This window comes from Bos mutus, chromosome 10 (assembly GCF_027580195.1).
Source record: "Bos mutus isolate GX-2022 chromosome 10, NWIPB_WYAK_1.1, whole genome shotgun sequence".
Taxonomy (NCBI): Eukaryota; Metazoa; Chordata; class Mammalia; order Artiodactyla; family Bovidae; genus Bos; species Bos mutus.
Window position 1 is genome coordinate 69,983,328 of NC_091626.1, and position 19,801 is coordinate 70,003,128.

Consider the following 19,801-nt stretch of genomic DNA (forward strand, 5'->3'; position numbering starts at 1 on the left):
ATATTATGGTCTATTTTAATGATTACCAAACACCAAACACCAACAGGTTAAAAGACAGTAGACTAATATATCCAAAACTGAGATTACTTTGCCTACCTGTGTCCCCTCCCCTGCCATTTTTTTCTTACTGGTTCCTTTTTCTTTGAAATTTCTTTAATTAGAAATAACCCCTCACAGCAAAATAAAGGACGAAGTTTTCAAAAATGCAAATACTTGAAGAAGTGTATTTAATGTGAATGTATTTCTGTCAAAATGAGCATGCTGCTGAAATTGGCTTAAGGAGGTCAAGCTCTCAGAGGACCCTCCCAGATGTGGCCTGCTGCCTATAGTTTGCTGACCCCTGTTCTAGAGCACCTTTGTAGCCTACATAATATACCTCTAATAGTTATTACGGTGCATTGCAATAGGATTTGCATATTTGCTAATGCACTCTGAAACTCTTAAGGACAAAGACTGTTTATTCATATGTGTTTTTCCAGTGCATAGCAGAGCAGTTGGCATTGATTGGCTTTTAAAATTTTTTGTTTAGTGGATTAAGTAACATTCAAATAGTAACTGGTTAGATTGACGACGAATTTAGAAAACAGGATTGTTTGCTGGTTTGTGGAAATGCTTGAGCACCAGTCCACTACTAGCTTCACATTTCAAAAGACCATGGAGAGTTTTTAAAAACAGCTTTATTGAGATCCACTGTCAGTGCCTTGGGCCTCTGTATCCTTGGGTGCTGCATATATGGATTCAACCAACCATGGATTGAAAATTTCAGAAAGTTCCAAAAGCAAAATTGGAATTTTCTGCATGCCATACTACTGTTCAAAGAGTATTTATATTCTGTTAGGTATTATAAGTAATCTAGAGATGATTTAAAGTATATGGGAGGGTTATATGCAAGTCCTACGCTGTTTGCTTTTCTTCTTCCAGTTGTATTGAAATATAATTGACACACAGCACTATACAAGTTTAAGGTGCACAGCATAATGATTTGGCTTACTTACACCATGAAAGGATTATCGCAAGTTTAATGAACACCCGTCATCTCATATAGATACAAAATAGAAAAAAAAATTTCTTTGTGATGGGTACTCTTAGGATTTACCCCCTTAACAACTTTCATATATAATGCACAGCCTAAAAGACAAGAAAGCAAAAAACATTTTTAAAAAGCAGTGTTAATTATATTTATCATGTTGTACATTGCATCTCTAGAACTTATTTATCTTATAAATGGAAGCTTGTATTTTTTGACTGCCTTCATTTTCCCCTCCCCACCATCTTGCTTCTGGTAACCACAAACTGATCTCTATGATTTTGTTTGAAATATAATTTATCTACAACACTGTTAGTTCCTACTATGCCATTTTATATAAAGGACTTGAGTATCCTTGGATTTGGGTATCTGCAAGGAGGACCTACAGGAGGGATCCCCTACAGGAGGAGTGGTGGTCTGGAACCAATTCTCCAGGAATACCGAGATGACTGTAATTCACATGCCATACAATCTACTCATTTAAAGTGTACAATTATGAGATTTTAAAAAATTGAAACATAATTCATATATTACTAGTTTCAGGTATACAACATGAGGAGCTTCCCTGATGGCTCAGACAGTAAAGAATCCGCTTGCAATGCAGGAGACCAGGGTTCGATCCTGGGTCAGGAAGATCCCTTGGAGAAGAGAATGGCAACCCACTTCAGTATTCTTGCCTGAAGAATCCCATGGACAGAGGAACCTAGTGTACCTCTGACCACAGGGTTGCAAAGAGTAGGACACAATTAAGCGACTAAGCATGCATACATGCATACAATATGAGATTTATTTTAGAAGAGAGTGGGAAAGCAAAAGGTATGTGGTCTCTTTTCCTTGAATTGCACACTGGTTCACTGTGGTATTGTACAAACTGTAAATAACTAGACTTATTTCCTGTTCAGATTTAGAGGAAGCTTAACAAGTAGTAAATCAGTGGATATTTAAATATGGGTAGAGGAAGCCACAAATAAAGGTAAAGAATAAAGTATGTTATTTATTCTGTGCAGGAGAAAAGAAGCTGTGTTGAAAGAGGTTTTATGTTCTGTGGGGAACTCAGTATAAATCTGAACTTTGCTCATTATCCTAGAATACACTCTAAGGCTAATCCTAGAATCAGAGTCTCATTGTTTCAGGCTCAGATATCCAGAGCACACATCTCTAGATTTGAGTCGTTCTTCTCTGCCATATTTTTGTCAGTCTTACTATATTAGTTGGGCTTCCCAGGTAGCATTCGTGGTAAAGAACCCACCTGCATGGTAAATTGCCTCCAAAACTTAGTGCTTAAAACAACAGCAAACATTTATTGTATCACATCCTTTCTGTGGTTCTGGATTTTGGGTGTGGCTTAGTTGAGTGGTTCTGGCTAAAGTATCTCACAGTGGGGTAATCAAAATGCCAGCTAAGCCTGCCGTCATCTGAAGGCTTGGCTGGGTCTGGAGTATCTGTTTCCAAGAACAGTTCACTAAGATGGTTGGCAAATTGGTGCTGATTATTGGTGTAATGCCTGTGTTCCTTGCCAGATAGCGAGCTGCTCCAAGTGGCTGCTTAAGAGTCCTCATATTATAGCACTGGCTTTCCTCTAAGTGAATGATCCAAGAGAGCATAAAGTGGAAGTTGCAAAGTAAGTCAGAAAGAGAAATATAAATACCATATACTGATGCATATATATAGAATCTAGAAAGATGGTACTGATGAATTTATCTTCAGGGCAGTAATGGGGAAACAGACATAGAGCACAGACCTATGGACCCCAGGGGAAAGGAGGGAAGGAGAGAGTGAGATCCATGGAGAGGGTAACAAGGAAACTTACAATACCACATGTAAAATAGATAGCCAATGGGAACTTGCCATATGCCTCAGGGAACTCAAACAGGGGCTCTGTGACAATCTAGAAGAGTGGGATGGGGCAGGAGAGGGAAGGGAAGTTCAGGATAGAGGGGACATGGGTGTACTTATGGCTGATTCTTGTTGATGTATGACAGAAACCATAAAATTCTATAAAGCAAAATCCTTCAATTAAAAAAATAAAGTGGCAAAAAAAAAAAAAAAAAAAAAAAAAAAGTGGAAGTTGCAAAGTATTTTATGACCTAGACCTGGAATTTACACAATTTCTGAAAAACCCTATTGGTTAAATGAGGCAGCCCAATTCCGCATGGGAGAGACTATACAAAGGTAAAGATACCAGGAGGCATTGATCATTGGGGGCCATCTTAGAGGCTGGCTACCACATTTATTTATTTTGTAATATATATATGAGATACATGTATCTCAAAAGGAGATTCCTGAGTTCTTGTACCAGCTCTTGAATAATATATTACCTTGCCATTTATCCTAACTAAACAAATATCTCTTGGAACATACCAATCATTCTCAAATGGAAAAGACCAAGGAAAAAAAAAGAGGCCTGGGAAGCCATTTTCCTTGGGAATTCCTATACCTGTGGCATTAGCTCTCACTATAATATATACTCTCAGTATAATAATATTCATTGTTATACTTCCTAGTCTGCTACATAGTGCTGGTGCTCAGTTGAGTCTGGCTCCTTGCGACCCCTTGGACTGTAGCCTGCCAGACTCCTCGGTCCATGGAATTCTCCAAGCAAGAACACTGGAGCAGGTTGCCATTTCCTACTCCAGGGGATCTTCCAGACCCAGAGATCGAACCCACATCTCTTGTGTCTCCTGCACTGGCAGGTTGATTCTTTACCACTGCACCACCTGGGAAGCTCCACTCTGAAATATACTGTTGTCTTATTCTCAAGAAGTTTATCATACAGCACTTCCCTTTACACTGCACCTTTTTTTTCCTCTTCAACTCTTTAGATACAGCTGCTGGACTGCTTTCTCACAGACTTCTATTTTTCTTATCCTTCATGGATTTGCAAATGAGAGTTGGTCATAAGATATCAGAAGAATAATCATCGTTCCAACGTTTGGAGAACCCAGCTGTATCTACTAACTCATTCAAAATAAACAATAGTTCTATGAATAAATTCACTAAAACCCTTATCTATGATAGCAGAGATTATATATGGGTAGCTTGAAGAGGACACACTATATTTGCAAAATGAGTGAAAAATATTCTCTTCAAATGGAGAATAGCTATTTGAAATCCTGCTATCCATAATTTCAATGAATCTGGACTTTGTTTTCCCCTATAAACATCTTTAAAATTAAAGAAAATTATTTACAGAAACACTGATCCTTTCCAATTCAAATTACTTGCCCTGACAATACCCTGAAGTGAACTATATTCTGTGAGACAAAGTAACGGAAAAAGCAACTTGTGGTTTCAATCAGTGGAAAGAAAACAATTTGGCAACTTCTTAAAGTTTGAATAGAACAAGAGAGCTGCATCATCAATTGCCTTTAATGTACATTTTGTCCTGCTTTTTATCCAAGGATCTAGACATGACAGAAGTGCCTGCTGTTTTTCAAAGAATGTCGAGAGGCTATGGCATTTCCTGAACAAGAAACGGATTCAATAATAGTTATGAGACTGAATATAGGATTCATATTTAACCATTTTATATTCTTAATCAACTTTAATCATAAGGTCACTTGAGGAAATAAAAAGATTTAAAGTAAAATGAAGCTAAGAATTCATCACAATCTTTTCAGTCCATGGGATTTCAGACTCCCGGGAATGACTGTGATTATTAAGTAAAAACAGCACTGGACACGGGAGTTTATGAGATTGGAGTTTGGTTCTTCCACTAATTAGTTTTATAGTTCTAGGAAAGCTGTTAACCTCTTTGAGCTTTTTCTTCTGTAGATTGGTGGGTAAGGATGGCAGAGGGGTTTTATCATAAGGTTTCCTCTTTACCAAAGAGCTTGATACACCAAAGACAAATTAGCCCACACAGCCTCCCTCTTCGCTCCGCCCTTCTCGCTTTTCTTTTAAAGTCTTAGTGGGACTCCCGCAGTGTCCCCCAGAAGCCCATACTGGACACCTCACGGGGGGTGCTCATTAAACCCTTCACTGGGGGTGTTTCCCAAAAAGGGAGTGAAATCTTATTCTTCATGAATGTGAAAACCGTAAGGATACGCCGGGCTCCAGGCTGACTCCTTTCTGGCGGTCTCGGTCTCCTTTCTTCCTTACACTTTTAGGCCTGTTCCCAGTACACACCGGTGAATAGCTTCGTGTTAGGCTGTTCTGGGGACAGAGCCAATTTGCCAGATCCTGGCACCGAGGTTTCTGAGGAGGTGGCAAGGCAGGGCCTCAAGATTTGGGGCCCTTCGCGACCGAACTCCTCGGCGTGTGTAAATTCGTATCGTGACAAAGCATTTCCGATCTTCCTCCGAAAAAACCAACCCTCGCGTCATAACTGTGTGTCTATAACCAAGATAACTGCTGAGCTAGGACGACGCCACTATGCGCCAACCACCAGTCTCAGAAGCCCTACTTCGCTGCTCGGGACGAGCGGGCAGTTGCGGCTGCCGCTGGAACTACAAGTACCAGAATTCCCGCGCGCACGCGCGCTGCCATTGTGATGCTCCTTTCCCGGTAACTCGCCCTCTCAGGCAAACCTGAAGATAGCGGCAATTCTCCGGTGGGGGGCGGAGACGCTCCTTGCCTGACTCTCCGCCCCTTTCGTGATAGGCAATGGGACCAGCCAACCGACTTGGCGGGCTTGGGACGTGCTCTCCAATCAGCACCTGTGGCGGAGAGGTGGGCGTGCGCACTGGCAGGGCAGGTGGGCTAGGCTGTGCTGGGTTGCGAAGGGGGAGAATAACGTCGGGTCGGGTCAGCGGGCGCTGCAGTAGTCGCCGCAGCGGCGATGGGAGCGGTGGGGACCAGGCGGCGGCGGCGGCGGCAGGAGGAGGAGCAGAGGCTGGCACAAGCACAGCGGCTGGGGGCGGCCAGCAGCAGCAGTAACAGCAGCAGCCGCCGCCGCCGCCAGTAATCGCGGACGGTACCCGAGGGGACTACCCAGCCGGCCGGCCCTCGAAGCCGCGCTCCGGTCCCGCCGCAGTTGGCGGCGGGGGATGGGCAGGCGGCGGCCGTCCCGCCTGCTGAGGGTTGACCGCTGCAGGTCCCGGCTCTGAGCTGGACCCGAGCCCTCCTTCCGAAATCCCTGCGACCGCCGCGGCCCAGGTAGGACACACCCCCCGCGACCCCCCCAGGACGCCGCTGGGGGAGCCCCGCCCTCTCTCGGTCCTGACCCCCTCCTCCGGCCGCACCCCTTGCCCAGTGACGGACCGTGGTGTAGAGGGGAGGGAAACCGGAGACTCCTCGGTCGCTACCCACGCCCTGGGCTTGTGCCAGACTCAGTCACTCCAACTTGGAGACCGTCTGCTTCTCCCCGGTTTCTCCGGAGGGTTGTGTCCCGTATCCCCAGAGGCTTTTGGTGTCTTCACTGAACTTGGAGGGTCACAAAGCTTCGTTCTGTTTCTCTCTCTGTGCGTGACCCACATACCACTTGTATTCATGCTGCTTCGGGTACCAGGACTGAACACAGAGGATTCTCAGGATATACTAAACACTTCTTTCCCACCCCGCTTTCCCAGATCTAATAGAAGAGGGCACGGGACTATAGAATCTGTTTGTTGTGTAGTAACGACCGTGGAAGCCATGACTTTCTGATACTTAGGGTGCCAGGTAGACCTGAGGGATTTGCTCCTCATTTCCTTTGACTAAGATGGTGTTGACATCCTGGAATGTTGCAGGAAGGACAAAAGACTCCACACATACTTACTATCAAATCAGAAGTAAATAATCCAGTGGGATGCCAGGATACTTTATCCACAGTGAACTTAATTTTGTTTTAGTCGTGGCTGCCTTAGAGGTATAAATGACATTGAGTTGTACTTTGCTTTGAATTAAAGTTGATAGGTGGCGGCAATCTGGTATTACTCTTCTCATCCTTCACTTTAGAAATTGTTCTTTTTTTGAACATTAAAGAGGGCAGTTTTATAATAACCTATGTATTATGTAAAGATGCTTTGGTATTAAGTAACAATTAAGTTTTTAACACATATGTGAGGATCATGATATTATGAATGTGCACCTGCAGACACACGGAGGATCCAACTCAGTGTATTTTGTTACAGTGTTTGGTTCTGATCCATTAATAACAGATTTCTAAATACTGATTTGCTAAGCTAGACCACAAAGATATATTTGCTGTTTTCTTTTGGCTGAATGGAATAGAGTAACGTTCATTTTTCAGGGAAAGGATGATGGGCGATTTATTTTAAAGCTGAATGCTTTTTTTTTAATAAAGCAGTAATCATGACAAATCTTGAAGAATTCATCTCAACTCTAAAATTTTTTCAGATTAACAAGTGTATGGACTTGGATGATGTTTTGTGCTCTTTTGAAGTTGAAAACATACTGAGAGGAGTGTCTAATTTAGAAGCTTTTGTTTTCCAGGTGATACATTTTTGTCTAGGCACTAAAAGGGATGTTTGAAGCATGGTTATAAAAGAAAGTTTTTCTAGTAACTTTTCCTTTATGTTACAAAATGATTTTTCTTTTTTTAGTTTTAGACACATAAAAAAAATTGAAGTCCCTAGCATCATTAATTTGTAATATTAAGTTGAAATAAATTTGATATTCAGTAGGAGAAGGAAATGGCAACCCACTCCAGTGTTCTTGCCTGGAGAATCCCAGGCACGGGGAAGCCTGGTGGGCTGCCATCTATGGGGTCACACAGAATCAGACACGACTGAAGCGACTTAGCGACTTAGCAGCAGCAGCAGGAGGCTAAGGATAGTGTATCTTATACTATAGCTGATACATAATATCGGAAATTCTTTATTGTACTATATATAACTTCAGGTTTTTGTGTCTTTTTTTGACTTCCTTTTAAATACTTATTTTAATGCCTCAGGAAATCTTCATGAGATTAAGGCTCATTTGCTTTAGTGAAGCGAGTATAATACAAAAAACTTTTGAGGGTATTTTACGTTAAAAAAAAATGCACCAAAATGTGACAGTGCTAGTTTGTGGTTTTCTCATTGTAAATAAATATTACAGAGCTCAGTATGCTATGACATGGAATTTAACTTTGGTGGTGATGGGGGGAGCAGGCAATACTTTATAAGTTTTGTATCTTAAAGTAATGATGATTTGCTTCAATTCAGGACAGACTGTGAGCTGGAACCACCCAACTAAGATACTAATAAGATAGATAAGATTCCTAATCCTCATGATAAATGTTTGTTGTCTGAAAAAACAAAAAATAGTATAAAACAAGAGAAAATGAGCATTACTGAACTAGTGACAGATGAATTGATTAGCAAATGAAAAAGCATTTGAGAACTAATGGACAGTATAGCTTCCTTTCCCATTTAAAAAAATCTCTAATAGAAAAATTCTTTTATAGATATGTGGAATTCTTTACAGTTTGAGTGCATGTTACTCAAAATTACTAGAGTCATGTGTTTCTTTCTTTGCTATTTTTGAGGTTTTTGAGAAACATTCAAAATATAGCTGGAACTATATCAGTTTATTTGGTAAGTATTTAATATGGTGGGACATTTTTAATATTTATAGGTTTTGAAATATGAAATTAAACGTTTATACTGTTTTACTTCGTTGTCATTTTGTTGTTGTTGTTATTCAGTATATTGTAAACAATAGTTGTGATGGGGTAGATTTTCCCCCCTCAGGCTTCAGTGAATAGAATCTTTCTATTTAAAAAAACTTTTTTTTTCTTTTATAGCTTTTGTGCTGTAAATACTCAGTGCTTTTAGGTTAAATATCATATTTCCATATTTGATAAAAGAGCTTTCAGGTCTATATGAAAAAAGTTTGGAATTTTAGAGCTGAATTTTGAGCATAATTCCAACACATATAACCACTCACAAGTTTCCTCAATATCTTGTGATCCTTGGTTGTAAGTTTAAAATACAGATTGAAATTATATTTTTTATATAACATCAACATCAGTTTTGTCAGAAAATTTCTTTTAAACAAGTGATTTTTAAGCAGACTTCTTGGTATATTTTCATTTATGGTATATGACTAAGTTAAGCATAATGATTCTTGTCTGTGTGGTTAATATTTTAAGTGTTCTTAGTATTAATTGAGTCATAATACATGTCAAGTTTTGTTAGCATTTGGATTTTTTCTGTGATTTTTTTTTTTCTTTAACATTTGTATATAAGATCCTTGGTGTTTGGAATGTTGATAGCTGCTTTTTATTGTATTAAGCTATTGAATTTCACTTCAGTTAGATCTTCCCAAGGTAAAAAATTAAGTGTTCTTTGAAAAGAACCTCAATACTCTGTAATGTCCTACATGGGAAAAGCTTGTAAAAAGTGGATATATGTATAATTGAGTCACTTGGCTGTACACCTGAAGCTAGGGCAACACTGCACATCAGCTGTGTTGTTTAGTCGCTCAATTATGTCCGACTCTTCGCAACTGCAAGGACTATAGCTTGCCAGGCTTCTTCGTTCATGGGATTTCCCAGGCAATAATACTGGCGTGGATTGCCATTTCCTTCTCCAGGGGCTCTTCCTGATCCCAGGATGGAATCTAACTATATGCCAGTAAAAATTAAAAAAGAAGAAAAAGCACTGGGTTGTTGTAGTGTCTTCTGACAAATGGGAGGTAATAGCTTTGTAGCTCCCTTTGTTAAGCTGTCAAGAAATAACCTAACCATGTTTAAGTATCATTATTATATATTATACATATATACATGTATATATTAGATATTTATTTTAGAGAATTTGCATCTATTGAAAATAAAAATCAGTATTTTTTAATGTTTGTGTTAGAAAACTTATTTGCCATTATGTCTGTTTTTACTGAAATGCTTTTATCATCATTTCTATACTTTAATTTCTTTTTTATCTTTCTGAAGTTCCATGTAATTGCCTTTTTAAAAAAAATGATTTTGCGTTGTTTCTCTGATCTTGTTTGAGCCATGTGATCATCTAAATACTGTATTTTGCTAATATTGGTCTAACGTTTAGTGTTCCGTTTATGTTGTGTGTTATGGATTAATTTTGGAAAGCCTTGCCCTCAACTTTTTTCTTTGAATCTGCTAGGTGCCTCATTTTCTAAAATTTCTCAGAAAAAGTTTTATCAGTATTTTTCAGTGACTAATGCAGAGATGAGAGGAGGAAAATAGAGGGGGAAATGAATAACTAAAGAGAAAAATATGAGCCTTGCTTCTCGTGAAATTTGATTTGAAAACATCATCTGGAAGCTAAATTGTATGGTAAGTAGTAAGCTAGATTAGGACTTCATTTCTGCTGGACTTGTCTAGCACTTAAAATATTCAACCCGTCCAAGACCAAAGTCAGCCCTGTTTTAACTTCTTTAATTATATAGATGAAGGTGGCACTATTTATTCAATCACCCAGTTTGAAACATCTCATTAATTTTTTTCTTTTTTTCCCCCTGATTCTACCTGCACAAACCCTCTCCCTTTCATTTCTACTGCTACCACCTTAATTTAGCCTCTCTGATCTTCAGTATCTCTCCTTAGAACTATTGCAGTTCAGTTCAGTCACTCACTTGTGTCCAACTCTTTGTGACCCATGGACTGCAGCACGCCAGGCTTTCCTGTCCATCACCAGCTCCAGGAGCTCACTCAAACTCATATCCATCGAGTCGGTGATGCCATCCAACCATCTTGTCCTCTGTTGTTCTCTTCTCCTCCCACCTTCAATCTTTCCCAGCATCAGGGTCTTTTCCAATGAGTCAGTTCTTTGCATCAGGTGGCCAAAGTATTGGAGTTTCAGCTTCAGTATCAGTCCTTCCAATGAATATTCAGGACTGATTTCCTTTAGAATGAACTGGTTGGATCTCCTTGCAGTCCAAGGGACTCTCAAGAGTCTTTTCCAACACCACAGTTCAAAAGCATCAATTCTTTGGTGCTCAGCTTTCTTTATGGTCCAACTCTCACATCCATACATGACTACTGGAAAAACCATAGCTTTGACTAGATGGACCTTTGTCAGCAAAGTCACGTCTCTGCTTTTTAATACGCTGTCTAGGTTTGTCATAGGTTTTCTTCCAAGAAGCAAGTGTCTTAATTTCATGGTTGCAGTCACTACCTGCAGTGATTTTGGAGCCCAAGAAAATTAAGTCTTTCACTGTTTCCATTGTTCCCTCATCTGTTTGCCATGAAATGATGGGACTGGATGCCATGATCTTAGATTTCTGAATGTTGAGTTTTAAGCCAGGTTTTTCACTCTCCACTTTCTCTTTCATCAAGAGGCTCTTTACTTCTTCACTTTCTGCCAAAAGGGTGGTCTCTTCTGCATATCTGAGGTTATTGATATTTCTCTCAGCAATATTTAAATATTTGTTAAATATCTCCTATGTTTCTGTGGTAGGGGTTAGAGATTCAGCACGGAACAAGACAGAAATTATCTCACTTTTAGAATTTGCAGTACAGTTGGAAGAGACAATCGTAGAACAAGGAATTACAAGTGTTCCAAGAATCGTGAAGGGAAAATGCAGACTGCCACATAAATGTATTAACTGACAAACCTACAGTCTGGAAAGTGATTCAGGAAAGTCTTCTATTTTATCAACCACAGTTTATTCTGCATAGTCTACCAGTTGCAGAGGTTAGTGGATATTTTATAGCTATGAGCAGTTAAATGATTTAAAATAAATGTTTTAAAATGAAGATATTTAATACAAATTAAACATTCATACAACTTCTGAAACAGCTTTGGACAAATCCTTTCCGGACACCAGGACACTTTGAAAACTTTTGCCCTGAAGAGGCCACCCCTTCCCTCCAGTGTGGGTTTCAACTTTGGGTTTTCCCAGGTCTCAATTGCTTAAGTACTGACAGAATTCCTATGTTATGTTTCACACTCTTTGAACATCAGAAGTTAGGAGTAGGCACTTTCAGTAGGAGGGTGTATATGGTTACAAGAAAGAGGTCTTACAGGTAGATTGAGTCTCTTTATAGCCAGAGTCCAGCAGCTTATAGGTAAGTTATTAAATGTACAAGTAACTAGGATATAGGTTGAATATCTTTGTAAGTTTTAAAATATATAAATTTATTTGTAAATCAGAAAAAATATCCCTTATCATATGCTGGCTCCTAATTTTTGGTTTATAAAATAAGGTTAGTATAGCCACAAACTTCAGTGCTTACTAAATGAATGAAACTTAATTTTGCATCAAGATGAGATCTGAATCCTTTCTCATCTCTGTGAGAACATGTCATAGGACCTTAGATTAATTAACCTCTCTGCCTCAGTACACACACACATACACACACATATATATATACATATATAGTTTTGCTATTTTTAAAAAGTTAATATACTTTAATTATAATGAAGATCACTACAGAAAAGGTTATTGATTTTTTTTGCTATTTTTAAAAAGAAGTTAATATACTTTAATTATAATGAAGATCACTACAGAAAAGGTTCTTTATTGATTTTTTTTTTCTTAGTGGGAGGATCATAGACAATGCATTGTTTGGTTGGTCTGGTTACAATAGATTTTATCCAAGGAATGGTCTTGTTGAGTGTTTTCCTTACAACCTGGTTATGTAAGTTACACTGTACTTTCTATAAGGGAAGAATTCGTTTATGTGTTGTTAGTATCAGTAGCCAGGGAGAGGAGAACTAGGTTGTTGACACTTTTATTCTGTTGTAGGTAATTGTAACCATAACTGACTTGTAAAGCTTCTCTTCACTTTTAATAGATATTTTGCTTTCTTGAATATATGCGCCCAGGGAGAGTCCATATTGCTGGAAGTATAATTTATCTCTTGTGAAAGTTTAGAAGGAACAGTTGAAGTGTGAGTGGTGACTAAATTTTTTTTCTCTTTTGCTATCAGCAAATAGGGTTATTCATCTTCATTTCTTTTTACCAACCCTTTAGAGAGGCTTTTACTAAAACCTACAGCATTAAAAAAAAATATCATGGGGTTTATCCTATTCTTGATACTAACTACTGTTGTTTATGTTAGTATTATTAGATATTTTGAAAAGCTTAGCTCGTGTGTAGTCTTTGTATATTTGTGTCTACACTTTAGTTTTATCTTGAAAGCATCCAATTTTTAACTTTAATAATAAGATTTGTTTAGTGTGTTTGATAGTTTCCCTCAAATTTGGAAAAATTTCAGACATTTTTTTCTTCAGGTTTTGTTTTGTTTTGTTTTGTTTTAGCTTGTAATCTCTTTGGGCCAAATAAATGTATCCAGAAATTAAAATATTTACTGAAAGTGGAGAGAAACTTTATATACAATAACATGGTTGCAATAACTCACACCAAAATAAAAGTATAAACAACCTCACTATTCTCTCTTTCAGGGATTCCAGTTATATGTATGTTAGGCTTTTTGATGTTATCCTTTTGTGCATTGATGCCCTGTTTAGTTTCTGTCTTTTTCTATGTATATTTAATTTTGTGTGTTTCATTTTTCTTTACCTTCAGCTTCACTAATCCTTTCTTTCACAGTGGTTAAGCTGGTATTAATCCTATCCAGTGTATTTTATTTTATTTTATTTATCCAGTGTATTTAAAAAAAATCTCAGATGTATACTTTTCATGTCTAGAAGTTCATTTAAAAAAAACTCCCCATTTCTTTCCTCATGCTTAATGCTCTTCTCTATTTTCTTGAATATATTTGTATTAGCTCTTTTAAAGTTCTTGTCCTCCATTTTATCATCTGTACCATTTGTGAGTCTGTTTTTATTGATTGTTATTTCTCCTTGTTTGTATCCCTGGTAATTTCTCTTTGGATGCCAGACATTATGATTTTACACTGTTGTGTGCTGAATTTTTTTTTTTAATTTTCATAAATGTTATGGGGATTTGTTCTGAGATACAGTTATTTGAAAATAGTTAGATGCATTCATGGCCCTGGATGTTTTTAAAGATTTAAAAAAATTTTTTTTCACTCTGTGACTATACAGACTCTTCACAGACCTGTGTGATCATTAAGGATTGTTCTGCCTGCGCCTTTCTAGTTGTTCTTTGCTTTGTTATACACATGCATTCAAAAGTACTCAGCCAAAGTTTCAAGAGGAACCGCCTCTAGATATCAAGAGGCATATCTTTGGACAGCTCTCTTCAGTGTTCTCCCTTGCCTTGGCCTTCTCAAAACTCTTAATTCTGTCTCTTCAACTCAGTGAGACTGCTTAGTTCTGTTTGGGTTCCTCATTCCTATGCTGCAGTCTGAAAACTCTCTCAGACAATAAACTGGGGGCAATCTTAAGGATGACCTCACTTATTTTCTTTTGTGGATCCTTATTCTGTGCTGCCTATTGTCTAGTGTCTAAAATCCTTCATTTCATATATTTTGTCTATTTTTCCCATTTAAGGTGGGAGGCTGAATCTGGTCTCTGTTAACTGTGGTGGTCAGAAGCTAAAGTGGTCTGGTGGGTATTTGAAATCTCAAACAAAGAGGAATCATATTTCAAAGTTATGCTGTCATTAGAAATCTGTATTATCATTGTGCCCAAACATAGTTTCAGAAATATTTTCCTTATTCTTTAGACACGTCATAAGCTCTTCTGATGATTAATTCTAGGACTGTTCTCATTGAAATTAAAATTGTAGGTAAAAATAATTTTCCTGTTTTTCTATTAAAGAACAGAATCTTACATAAGCTATATATGGCACTTATAGAACCATGCTGTTATCTGTTTAGCTTCCTGCAAATGTAGGAGAATTTTTTGCTTCAGCCTGTCTAGATAATAGTAGTTGTAACTGGACTTCCTTTGCTCTTGCGTTATATCCTCCCCTGCTCTGAAGTCCTCAATGGCTCTTCCTTCTCTGTTTAAGTTGAATGAAGTCCATTTTCTTCCTAGCCTGGTTTTTACAATCCAAACTCAATTTACTTTCAGGCTTATGTGTTCTCTCACTGTAATCAGAACTCTTTTTCATTTAGGCTCATGTATGCATTCATTTTCTCCTGTACTTGTATGCTTTGCTCCTTTTCTTTTCTGCTTTTTTGCTTACACCTCAATTAGTTTTTGTCATTAAACAAATCACCCCAAAGCTCAGGGACCAAAATTATAATTCATAAATTATTCTGTGGGTTGGCAGTTTGACTGGGTTCAGCTGAATGGTTCTTTTGGTCTTGTCTGGGCTCATTTGCTCTCGTCTGTGTGAAGCAGTCACCTAGCTTGGGTTTCTTCATTATCTTGCTCCCAAAACCAGCCAAAGAGGGGAAGTCTTGTGCATAAGTGCTTTTTAACCTTCTGGAACATATTTGTTGATGTCCCACTGATCAAAGCAAGTCATAGGGCCAACCCCAGTTTCCAGAATGCTGAAGAAGCTCTACCTTTCAATGGCAGGCGGAGCAAGGTCACATTGTTAAGGCATGTGTATACAGTTATGGGAGAATTTGGGGCTATTTTGCAATCACCAGTGAGTCAGCTTCATTTTAGAAGTCGAAGGAGCACTCTCATAGCCTCCCTGGATGACCCCAGTGGGAGGGGGAGCTTCCCTTGGCAGTGGTGCACCATACTGTATGAGGGAAAACACTTTGAAGCCCAGCATGTTTAAGGGATAATGAATGGTTTTTATAAAAAGTTAATAGAGAAGGGTTTACTCATCCAGTCATATATTTTAAAGCTGGTTATGGGAGATAGGACTAGTGGAAAACCTGAGACCATTGAAATGCACTACGGCCAAGCACTGACTGGCCGGCAAGATGAGTAAGGGACCATCAGACCCAGGGCCTGGCAGGACCAGTTAAAGCAGGAGAAAGGATTGATGGGATTGTGGGGAAAGAGGAAAGGTAATGAAGATGCACACAGGTTATATGAGGGTATGGCAAAGTGGAAAAACTGGTATTCAGTTGCTGCTTTCCTGTCCTTTTTTTTTAAATGCTACAACTTTGGTAATATCCTATTTGTAAAGGCCAAGGCTTAATTCTATCATGAATTCATTAATTAAACATTACTGTGCCAATTACTGGAATGGGACTTTTCATTCAGGAATGCTGTCACTGATTGATATTCACAATTAAAACTACGGGAAGGGATAAATTGGGCGATTGGGACTGACATATACACACTACAATATATAAAATAGGTAACTAACAATGTCCTACTGAATAGCACAGGGAACTCAGTACTCTGTAATGACCTGTATTGGAAAAGAATCTTAAAAAGAGCAGATGTATGTATATTATGGAGAAGGCAATGGCAACCCACTCCAGTACTTTTGCCTGGAAAATCCCATGGATGGAGGAGCCTGGCAGGCTGCAGTTTACGGGGTTGCTGCAAGTCAGATACAATTGAGCGACTTCACTTTCACTTTTCACTTTCATGCATTGGAGAAGGAAATGGCAACCCACTCCAGTGTTCTTGCCTGGAGAATCCCAGGGACGGGGGAGCTTGGTGGGCTGCCGTCTATGGGGTCGCACAGAGTCGGACACAACTGAAGCGACATGCCAGCAACCAGCAAACCACTATAAATTCTATCTAGCTCCTCTCAGAAACCTGGTATGATTATCTTAGCCCATGTTAATCTCCCCAGTTCCGGCTTATCATATGTGTTGGCCCTTGCAGTTTGATGTTGATTAACTTATATATCAGGAAGCAACAGTTAGAACTGGACATGGAACAACAGACTGGTTCCAAACAGGAAAAGGAGTCCATCAAGGCTGTATATTGTCACCCTGCTTATTTTACTTCTATGCAGAGTACATCATGAGAAACGCTGGGCTGGAAGAAGCACAAGCTGGAATCAAGATTGCTGGGAGAAATATCAATCACCTCAGATATGCAGATGACACCACCCTTACGGCAGAAAGTGAAGAGGAACTCAAAAGCCTCTTGATGAAAGTGAAAGAGGAGAGTGAAAAGTTGGCTTAAAACTCAACATTCAGAAAACTAAGATCATGGCATGTGGTCCCATCACTTCATGGGAAATAGATCGGGAAACAGTGAGAGACTTTATTTTTGGGGGCTCCAAAATCACTGCAGATGGTAATTGCAGCTATGAAATTAAAAGATGCTTACTCCTTGGAAGGAAAGTTATGACCAACCTAGATAGCATATTCAAAAGCAGAGACATTACTTTGCCAATAAAGGTCTGTCTAGTCAAGGCTATGGTTTTTCCAGTGGTCATGTATGGATGTAAGAGTTGGACTGTGAAGAAAGCTGAGCGCCCAAGAATTGATGCTTTTGAGCTGTGGTGTTGGAGAAGACTCTTGAGAGTCCCTTGGACTGCAAGGAGATCCAACCAGTCCATTCTGAAGGAGATCAGCCCTGGGATTTCTTTGGAGGGAATGATGCTGAAGCTGAAACTCCAGTACTTTGGCCACCTCATGTGAAGAGTTGACTCACTGGAAAAGACTCTGATGCAGGGAGGGATTGGGGGCAGGAGGAGAAGGGGATGACAGAGGATGAGATGGCTGGATGGCATCACTGACTCGATGGACATGAGTTTGAGTGAGCTCCGGGAGTTGGTGATGGACAGGGAGGCCTTGCGAGCTGCGATTCATGGGGTCATAAAGAGTCGGACACAACTGAGTGACTGAACTGAACTTATATATTTTGCCTTTTTAATCCAGAAAATTATTAATACTATTAATTTCTGGTTTTATATTGTATTCTACTTCAAAAAATAATTTGGAAATGATTGTTTAACTTCTTCCTTTGATTGTAATCTCACTGAGGGCAAAACTATGCATTTATACTTCTTTGTACTCTTCTATGTGTTTGTAAGAATTATTGAATGACATTCTGTTAAATTGGGCTTCCCAGGTGATGCCAGTGATAAAGAATCCGCCTGCCAATGCAGGAGACATAAGAGATGCAGGTTCGACCCCTGGGTCAGGAAGATTCCTTGGAGGAGGGCATGGCAACCCCTGCCAGTGTTCTTGCCAGTATACCCATAAACAGAGGAGCCTGGCAGGTTACAGCCTATGGGGTTGCACAGAGTTGAACACGACTGAAGCAACTTGGCACATACGATAAATTTAAAAGTCAACTCTTACTTATTTACTTGAGGACTACTTCTTTTCATTCAACTGTCTGGGTGGTAAAAGACATTTCATTCATTCTTCCACTCATTATTTATTCAATAATTATTCTGTGGTAGGTATTATACTAGGTACTGAGATACAAAGATGAGAAGAATTCTGCTCTTGACCTCAAGAAATTTATAGTTTTGTAGGAAGACTTTGTAAAGTGTCTTAGAAGACATGTGATTTTGCAGTTGCTTGTAAGCCTGTTCTTTACTCTGAACCTAGATTTCTGCCTCATGCCCAACTCACAGGTTACCTGACTTTTGACCATTGTACAGATGGGACAGTCTCTTGCTGTCATACTGCTAGATGATTGTTGCCTAATCTACATTGTGTCTGGCTCTTCCTTCTCTGGTTTATATTACTGTTATCTGTTACTGTTCTTTTTAAGAGTCATTAGTTACTCAGTCGTGTCCAACTCTGTGACCCCATGGACTGTAGCCCGCCAGGCTCCTCCGTCTATAGAACCCAGGCAAGAATACCAGAGTGGTTGCCATTTCCTTCTGCAGGGGATGTCCGGACCCAGGGATTGAACCCAGGTCTCCAGCATTGCAGGCAGACTCTTTACTGTTTGAGCCCCTGGGGAAGCCCTAATCATAGGGTATGTAAAAGTGTGTGTACAGTTTAAAGAGGAAAGCCAAGGGGACAAGAAATAGAACATTGCTAGTATCTCAGAAGCCCTTTCTTTATCTCATCCCTTTTTCTTTTGGTGGTTTAGTCACTATCATGTCCGACTCTCTTGATCTCATGGACTATAGCCTGCAAGGCTCCTCTGTCCATGGGATTTTCCAGGCAAGAATACTGGAGTGGTTTGCTATTTCCTTCTCTAGTGAATCTTCCCAATCCAGGGATCGAACATGGGTCTCCTGCACTGCAGGCAGATTCTTTACCGACTGAGCTACCAGGGAAGCCCTTTTCTTACTCCAAAGCAATTCGTTCTTATGCTTTTTATGAAAAATCATTTTCTTGTTTTATTCTTTATAGACTTAACTACCTATATTTGTACCCCTATTTATCATAGTTTAGTTTTGCTTATTTTTGAACTTTATATGGAAGGACTTACATTGTATGTATATTTTTGTATTGCTTGATTTTTTTCAATATCTGCTGTCTTACCTGGTGGCTCAGGGTAAAGAATCTGCCTGCCAATGTAGAAGACGTTGGTTTGATCCCTGGGTCAGAAAGACCCCCTAGAGAAGAAAATGGCAACCCACTCCAGTGTTCTTGCCTGGAGAATCCCATGGACAGAGGATTCTGGTGGACTACAGTCCACAGGGTCGCAAAAGAGTCTGTTACACCTTAGCAACTAAACAACAAACAACACTTGAGTTTCTTCATGTAGTTCAGAGTAGCAGTAGTTTCTTCATTTTAGTATATTTTTCAAATAATGGTATTATTTGAAAGATATTCACTTCCTAATCCCTGAAACTTCTGAATATGATACCTTATAGGGGAATGAACTTTATAGGTGTCATTAAATTAAAGCTCTGAGATGGGAAGATTATTCTTCATTATCCACTTGGGCTTAGTGTACTCACAAGGGGCCTTCAAAAAGGAGGCATATATATTTTGTCAGAGGGAAATAAAGAGATGTGATGATGGAGGCACAGGTCAGAGAGTTTTGAAGATGCTTGACTAAACCACTCTAGTTTTGAAGATGGTGGATGAGGCCATGAACCTAAGAATGAAGGCAACTTCTTGAGGTTGGAAAGGTCAAGGAAAAGGATTCTCCTCTAGAGACTCTAGAAGGAGCATAGCCTTGCTGACACCTTGAGTTTAGCCCCAGTGGAAATCTGGACTTCTGATCTCCAGACCTGTAAGACTGTAACTTTATGTTGTTTTGCTGCTGA

The 19,801-nt window shown here is 39.3% G+C and overlaps 1 protein-coding gene across 6 annotated transcripts in view; it reads left to right on the forward strand.

The window, feature by feature from the left end:
• The first annotated feature begins 5,748 nt into the window (after window positions 1-5,748).
• TTBK2 (tau tubulin kinase 2) overlaps window positions 5,749-19,801 on the forward strand; it is a 132,134-nt gene continuing 118,081 nt past the window's right edge. The window contains exons 1-3 of one of the 6 annotated variants that reach the window (XM_070378141.1): window positions 5,750-6,124; window positions 8,439-8,487; window positions 10,071-10,202. The gene's annotated coding sequence lies outside the window, so the exon portion shown is untranslated. Of the gene's footprint in view, window positions 6,125-8,438; window positions 8,488-10,070; window positions 10,203-12,696; window positions 12,762-19,801 lie in introns of those variants that run through there. The other 5 variants (XM_070378140.1, XM_070378142.1, XM_070378145.1 and 2 more) reach the window with 5 other exon arrangements.